Raw genomic sequence first — 8,303 nt, forward strand, 5'->3', positions numbered from 1 at the left:
CGAGATAAAAGAATAACGGAATAAATAAATAATTAGAATAGAATAAAGTGCCAAGAGTATTTGCACATCGCAAATTGTATTCCAAGAATGTACCTAATGCAAACACAGACAACCGTTATGTGGTTAGTGCAAAATAATTGTACATTCAAAGTAAATAAAACATTTTTTTGTTGTCGTTCATTCATGATAGTTACTCTGCGTTCAGCAGTGTAATGGCAGAAGGAATGAATGACTTGGAGTAGCGGTTTGTCTTTCTGTGAGGCGGCAGATAGCGCCGTCCTGAAGGCAGTAGTGTGAACTCACTAGACAGGATTTGGTTGTGATTAATAATGTTTTTGGCCTTCTGGAGGACACGTTTCTCCCAGAGAGAGTTTAAGTTGCTCTGCTGGGCTCCGATGATTTTGGAGCAGACTTTCACAATGTTATTTAGGCAATTCCTGTCCTTCATAGACAAACCGTTAAACCAGCAAATAAATGAAAAGGTTAAAAGGCTCTCAATATATGACAAGTAGACAGTGCACAGGATAGATCTACTCACACCAAAGGAGTTGATTTTCCGCAGCAAATTAATTCTCTGTTGGCTTCGTTTAACAATGGACTCAGTGTTTACATCGAACTTGAGATGAGAGTCAAACACTGTGCCCAGGTACTTATAAGAGTGCACGATGTCAACATCGTCGCCATGAATTATACTCTGAGTGGGATTAATCTTGTTTTTTCTAAAGTCAATCACAAGTTCTTTAGTTTTTGAGACATTAAGATCAAGATAATTTTTGTCACACCACTCGACAAAGGCAGGAAGAGCGCAGCCATGATCTGACTCTGCCCCCTGTAGGAGCGACAGGAGTGCAGTGTCGTCTGAAAATTTCACTAATAAGCTGCCCTCCTTAGAAGACCTGCAGCTATCTGTGTACAAAATAAAAAGCAATGGCGAAAGGACGCAGCCTTGCGGAGAACCTGTATTAGAGACCGAGGTATTAGACATAATACCATTAACTAAAACCTGTTGTGTTCTGTCTGTTAAGAAGTTTAAAACCAATTTTAAAAGCTGGTGAGGTAGGTTAAAATGAGATGCAAGCCTCTCAATCAGAATGTGAGGCTGCATCTTATTAAAAGCTGAAGAAAAATCAGCGAATAAGAGTCTGACATGAGCTTTTGGTGTTTCCAGGTGTCTATAAACTTTGTCCAGGATAAAGAGTTTAGCGTCTTCCACTCCTTTACCTGTTTGATATGCAAACTGGAGTGAATCCAGTTTGCCCTCCACCAGGGAAAGAACCTCTTCCTTTAAGATTTTCTCCAGGTTCTTCACTACCAGGGAAGTGAGTGCAACAGGTCTGAATTGGTTTAATTCCCTGGGGTTTTTAACTTTAGGAATGGGAATTATGGTGGAGGATTTCCAAATTTTGGGTAACTGGCAGCTGTCAACACAAATCTGAAAGAGCTTAGTGAAAACCTCACTAAGTTGATCAGCACAGTGGTGCTAAGTGCGACCACAGATGGCGCCAGGGCCAGAAGCTTTCCTTGTCCGCGTTTTCCTAAATAAACAATTGACCTGCTCTTGAGATATCAATATATCGCTGTGGGGTACCAGGGAGTCCCTCAACCTGGATACATCCTGAGTGAAGTCAGACCTTTCAAACCGCGAGAAGAACAAATTAAAAGTGTTCGCCAAGTCTACATCCTCAACTCCATTAATGCTAATAAACTGCTTGGATGTATTCGCTTGCTGATTAATAGAGGCCATAGATTTAATCCCCTGCCAGGCTGACCTTAGGTCGCCATTTACGTACTGACTTTCTATTTTTTCTTTGTACTTGGCTTTAGCCTTGGCTATTTCAACCTTAACCTCTTTGGAGACAACCTTCTTCTCCTGAGGGTTGCCAGTGAAAAAGATCTTTTTCTTTTTATTAATAGCAGATTTAAGATCTTTTGTTACCCATGGTTTGTTATTGGGAAAAATAACAACCTGTTTAGAGGGGATTACAGAATCAACACAAAAAGTGATGTAGGATGAGACAGTTTCTATAAGTTCATCAATGTTATCACCACAAGCATCAAAGAAGCCTTGCCAGTCTGTGCAGTCAAAACAGGCTTGGAGGGAGGAGATGCTGTCCTCTGTCCAGATCTTAACAGCCTTCTCCTCTCTCTCCTGGCGTCTGAAGCATGGTTTATATGTAGGCAGTAAAAATATGCTGTTGTGATATGAAGCTCCCAAAGCTGGCATAGGTATGGACTTGTAGCCTCCCGTCACATTTCCGTAGCACAAGTCAAGGATAGTGTTTTTTTGTGTGGTGGAGCAACTTACATATTGTTCATATGTCCGTAAAACTCTGTCTAGTCGGACATGATTCAAATCTCCAAGATAAAATTTAGGAGCATCAATACAAATAGAGTCCAGCTTGTGTGATACATCCACTATCAGCTGAGTGGCAGCACTGGCGTTGGCTCTGGGGTGGATGTACACAAGAGTAAAAAACAGTTGGGGGAACTCACGTGGCAGATAAAAAGGACGTAGGGAGATGGAGAGTAGCTCTATATCAGGGGTACATATTTTCTCCCGCACAATGATGTTGTTACAGTACCGTTGATTTACATAGAAGCAGACCCCACCTCCGCGGCTTTTCCCCGTCGCTTCAGAGGAGCGGTCCAGTCTGATGGGACAGCCGAATCCAGTGAGAGCCAGGTCGCTGTCCTGGTCGCTCTCATTAAGCCACGTCTCGGTGATCGCGAGCAGGCAGCATTCTTTAAGTTCACGTTTGTACTTTGCCCAGATCTCCAGCTCGTCAATCTTGCGCCTTAAAGACTGGGCATTAGATAAAAAGACCGAGGGCAAGGGGGGTAACTGGCGCCGGTTATCGAGGCAGAGTTTTTTCATTTTGCGGCGAATACCTCCTCTCCTTCCTCTTTTCCGCCGCGAGAGCCGGCGTGAAGATCTTCTGTCCAGGTGGAAAGGGACAAAAATCTGAGAGAGGCATCCGCCGATACGTTACACGGAAACACACCGTGTTAATAATAAACCGCCCACCTCACGGTACCGCCAGCTGTGAGCTGTGATCTGTTTTCAAACTCAGGCACCTTGGCGGAGGTCTGCGCTCTCCGAGTGCCATTCTAGTTCAACCTGATATCACACCAAAGCGTGTAATAGACCCGCCTGTCCACTAGGGGATATCGTGCCAGTGTCACATTTCGCCTCGCAGAGACGTGATTATTACACGCCTGCATTAACGTGCAGTACCAGCAGGGTGCAACAAAGCCACATATTTAGGATCAGGCAACAATAAGGGTAAGTCAGTTAAGTAAGTTAGTTAAGGTAAGGGAAAACGTCATGGTTGGGCTTAAAATAAGTGAGTAAACTAAGTGAAACATGTACAGAAACAACATAACATCAATGCGGAAAACACGCTACAAATGTCTTTAACGCAACTTACAAAACAAAACACCAGCCGCCCACCACAAGTGGTCTTTCTACCTTTTTATACTACGTCACTAGCTTTGGAGCTTTGTACGGAATACGGGAAACACTTGACAAGCATCACTTCATAACACTGCACCTTCATGCAAGGCTTGTAATATTCACGCCTCGGCGAGGCAAAATGTGACACTGACATGCTTTCTTCCGGTGGACAGGCAGGTCTATTACACTTTTTGCCATGAGATTGGGTTGCCTGATTATATTTTGGTTGTCAAAGGTCACTGCGACCTCACAAAACAAATTTTTGGCCACAACTCTATAATTCATATGATAAATATGACAATTTCACACAAATGTCTAACAGGATAAAATGGTGGAGTGATGACATTTTGGACAGACATGGATGCAAACTGCAACTTGACTGGTTGGCAGAGGCATACAACCACGAGGAGGTAATTCTAGTTTTATTGTATTTGTCAAACAATGTATTAGTTTTTGGTGTAAACAGCTTTTAATTTCAGGGGTTTAGTGCTCTTTATGGTTATCCACCGGCACTCCTTATACAGGTACTTTAAAAGACTTCCTGCTCTATTCAGTGGCGAGCAAACCAGAACTATGACATTCCAATAAAACAATAGATGCGTTCAATAGATGTAATGTTTGTATGACAAGTTTTATTCATATGTTATTGTAACTGTCATGGCAATTTCATCACATCAAGGAGTGTCTGTTTGAATCAGGGGGTAGGGCTTCATTTCCTTCTTTCTGGTTCATTTACTCGACTGACAATGGTGAGTAGCTGCTTTTAAGTGCTTCTCTTTGCCATTATTTTATATCTTTATGATTAATTTCTACATTGCTAATTTAATGTGTTGTCAGTGTAATTGTTGTAATGTGCTGTGTATTATTTCTGATTGCATCAGGCTACTAACGTAAACGGGACATCGACAGGAGAGAAAGAAATGTGAGTGAGCTGATTTACTGAAACATAAGTTGTTATTGCTGCATCCTGCTTTTTAATTCAAATATTTAATTTTGTATTATTTTAGGAAAGGGCTTCTGAAAAAGAAACTATCTTTCAGAGGGAGTGCTCTCCTGCTTATCTGTAAAATGGTGAAACTGACTGTAGAACACCCTACACTGCTTATGGATGAGGTACGTCTGATGAGGACTGTAATGAACTTTTGAAATGTTCTGTTTTTGGACATAATGCCTTGTCACAGTGTATGTTGTACACACAATGCTTCTCAGTTACACACAAACACGGAAAGCGATATTTAAGGGATAATGTACAGCGAGTCGGTCATCGTTGTGAAATAAACCCTGACAGGGTGATCACGGAGGGGTCTTGCATCGCCCTGAAGGGGTTTATTTTGCAACAATGACCGGCTTGCTGTACATTATTCTGCTTATTACATGGATAGTACAGGTGTTTTTTGAAGTGGGGTTGTATGAGGTACTTATCTATAGTCAGTGTGTTACTTACAGTAGATGATGGTTGGCACGCCCCCAGCTTGGAGAAAAAGACTGGAGCACCGTCATCGGAGCAAAGCAATACAGTGCTGTGGACGGGGACGGGGACGGGGATGGCAAAAAAACATAAACCTAAAACCTAAAAGAAAGGTTCACCTAAAAAAATGTATAACCGTTTAAGTGTACGCTATATTTAGAATATTTTCACCACTTAATCTTGCCGTCAGACAGACCTTCTCCTTTCCGACGGGGAAACTGAACTGAAAGTGAAACTTATTTATGCTCTATCCAAAGCCATTTTTTTGAGGTAAATCAACTAAGTAGGAAAACTTAAATAGCCGTCTTTTAAATCGTTATGTCCTTAAAGTCGTAAAATTAGCTAATAGCTGAATCCAGAGTTATTTTCCTCGGCATAATGAACGGGCATCAGACCCACGGAACTGCATCGCCCTGCACGCTCATTTGACAAATCCGGTTCTGCCAGCTGCCTGCTAAATGTATGCGGCTGTAATAATGGATATATTGGCTGTAATTCATCACTTTTATTATCTTATAATACACCCATGGGCTGTATGCTGTATCCCAAACAACCAGCTATCGGCCAGTAGCTAGTAGTTCTAGTAGCATGACATAAACAGAACATAATGTATTTGTAAGTTGTTTACTAACATGCAGAGCAAAAGCACAGGGCACAACCCCTTATACATCCATGGTCTGTGGTCTGTTGGACGTAGATTCTGGAGGTCCTTGACATGAAAAAGTTTAAGATTGCTCTCAAAATCTGTGTGATGGATTTTTCTAACTTCTATTTATGTCCATTGCTCACTTTATGCTCCTCTGGGAAGCAGTCGGGCAAAAAAGTTTAATAAATAAATAAGTCAGTAAGTACATTTCTATAATAGTATGCATATTTATAACATTTTGTATTGTTCAACACAGGCCATTTAGGTAGAGACATTAAAATTATGACAATAGATTAGAAATATCTTTTTTGGTTTACGGCACTTTGTAAGCAGACGTTTAACCGGCATCTGATGGACGCTTTCAGTCCAAAATGGTGGCGGCATAGCTCTGCTGCTGGGTGCTGACTTTGCAATGGAACGAACAATTGACTTTCGCTTTTTAGCAATATACGTTCTTTGGCAGTGGTCTGATATAAAGAAATAACAGACTGTAGAACGCTGTAATTGACCAATCACAATCAATTATTCAACAAAGACGCGTAATAACTGTCTTGAATGTGTTTTGACTTTACAGATTCTTCACAGCATCTTCTTTTTTGGAAAGTTAATCGATCCAGAATTTTACCCAGAATCTCTTGTGAGTGATGAGATAGAGATCAGCGAAATGTTGAAGGACCACTACCCTCGGCCTTTTAACCTCTATTCCTCTCAAGTACCCAAGCGGAGTCCATTCTCATGTGTGCTGGACATGGTAAGATTGTCAAATATAATTCAGTTCTTCTTTGTAAAGTTGTATAGAATTGCTACTTCACCTAAACATTCTCAAATATTACAGTTTATGATTATTGTAAATCAATGGCGTTGATAATATTGATAATATTTGTGGTTTATTACAGATTGTCCACCTGTATGGACAAAAGAATGACGAAAATGAAATAATAGAGAGGCTGCGAGACTTCATCAGTCAACTGGAGCTTGGTAAATCAAATGATCTGGTCTCCTCCACCATCTGTGTCTCTCACAGCAACATCTCAAAATCAGTAAAGTACTACGGAGTCTCCATGTCCAGTTTAGGCCGTAAGCCCGGGATAATCATGGTTGCCGCGTCCTGTCTTAGCAGCTGGGACAGTAAGGTGGCTGATGCAGTGATGACCTACAAACAAAATAAGACCAAGAATAAGTATTTTGATGGGACCGTCAAACTTCAAACGCATGTCAGGTGCCGGGCGTTTAACCTCCGTGACGGAACAAAAATGCCTCCTTGCAGATCCTGTGGGAATTTGTTTGGTTTGGAAACAAGTGAAAAAAAAGAGTGGGCCTATGGCAACTGTGCCGAAGCCGAAAGTTTGAGCAACTTGCTTAAAGATGATGAAAAGGTTAGAGAGCAAGTACGACCAACATCTGAGACGTGCACAGATGAGAACAGGGAGACGGTTAAAAAGAGTGTCTTGACAGAACTTAAACGTTTGCTGCGTGATTCGAAATTGAAATGGGATGATGAGAAGTTTTACGACCCAAGAGTTTGATCTTAAAAGGGGGAAACATATCGAGTACAATTCTTGTGGTCCTTTATTATAAAGTGAACAGGTTGATCTCTTTTGATATGATTCTTTATCAGTAAAAACTTCACTGTAACCCTCTAGGCACTGAAATTTGTACTTTTTTGTGGATATCACATTCATGTGATGTATTGATCACAATAAAATAACAGTGATGTAAACTCAGGTTCATATTTTGTTTTTATTGTATCTCCTGCAACCTCATCCAAACAACTGATTCTTGACTGAGGATAAGAAAGTATTCCAAGATAAAAAAAAAAAAAGCTATCATCTCATGTACAATGCTGTCAAATTGAACTTTTCTATTATGTTCAAGGTCTTTGACACATTCATCAAAAGCATATTATACATAAAGTTGGAAACAAGTTGCTTTTGAATAACTCATTCACTGACCATGGGACATTATGCAGACATAACCCAAAAATCTGTTGGAATATAGTTGAAGATATCTCAAGAACTGAAGTCTAAATAAGTCAAATTGTTGTTTTAATTAATCAAATGATTAATGTATATTTAACTTTACACAGTATAAATCTTCTAATGTAAGAAACTTTGTTACATTCGTCATATACATACACGTACATACATTCAATTTGACCTCTGCATTTAACCCATCCTAAGCATTTAGGAGCAGTGAGCTGCTGTAAAGCGCCCGGGGAGCAACTTGGTGTCTCACCCTCAAGGACACTTTAACATGAATCAAACCGAGGCTATCAAAGGGGATGTGATGAGTGTGGGGTACCACGGTTTTACACTTTGCGACTCACTTTACCGCAGTTTCACAAGCGTGTCTGAGAACTACGGTGGCCTTCAGGTAACGTAGAAACGTGAAAGGCTCTCTCTAGAGCCAGTGTTTGGTTTGTCCGTCCTGGGCTACTGTAGAAACATGGCAGACTTCGTGAAGAGGTCATGTCTAGAAGATAACCCCCAAAGTGCAAAAACTTGCAAAAGACCCCTATATAGATATGAAGGGCTCATTCTAAGCTAACGAAAACACAATGATTCTGAGTTTCAGGTGATTATACACAAATGAAAATATAGTTATGAATTTAATATTTGATTTCTGCTTTAGAGTGCTACAGGAATGAGTCCTAAAACCCGGAAATGAGTTAGCATTTTGGCACTTCCGGTTCCCTCATCTGGAGGTCAATGGGTTTTTAGTTAGACGCCTGAAAT

The 8,303-nt window shown here is 40.7% G+C and overlaps 1 long non-coding RNA gene across 1 annotated transcript; it reads left to right on the forward strand.

Annotated features, from left to right (window-relative positions):
• The first annotated feature begins 4,469 nt into the window (after positions 1–4,469).
• LOC141754686 (uncharacterized) lies at positions 4,470–7,271 on the forward strand. Its single transcript, XR_012590702.1, has 3 exons — positions 4,470–4,567; positions 6,143–6,319; positions 6,465–7,271. It is a non-coding gene; the product is annotated as an uncharacterized LOC141754686 (long non-coding RNA).
• The last annotated feature ends 1,032 nt before the right edge of the window (positions 7,272–8,303 follow it).

This window comes from Sebastes fasciatus, chromosome 17 (genome assembly GCF_043250625.1).
Source record: "Sebastes fasciatus isolate fSebFas1 chromosome 17, fSebFas1.pri, whole genome shotgun sequence".
NCBI classification, from domain to species: domain Eukaryota; kingdom Metazoa; phylum Chordata; class Actinopteri; order Perciformes; family Sebastidae; genus Sebastes; species Sebastes fasciatus.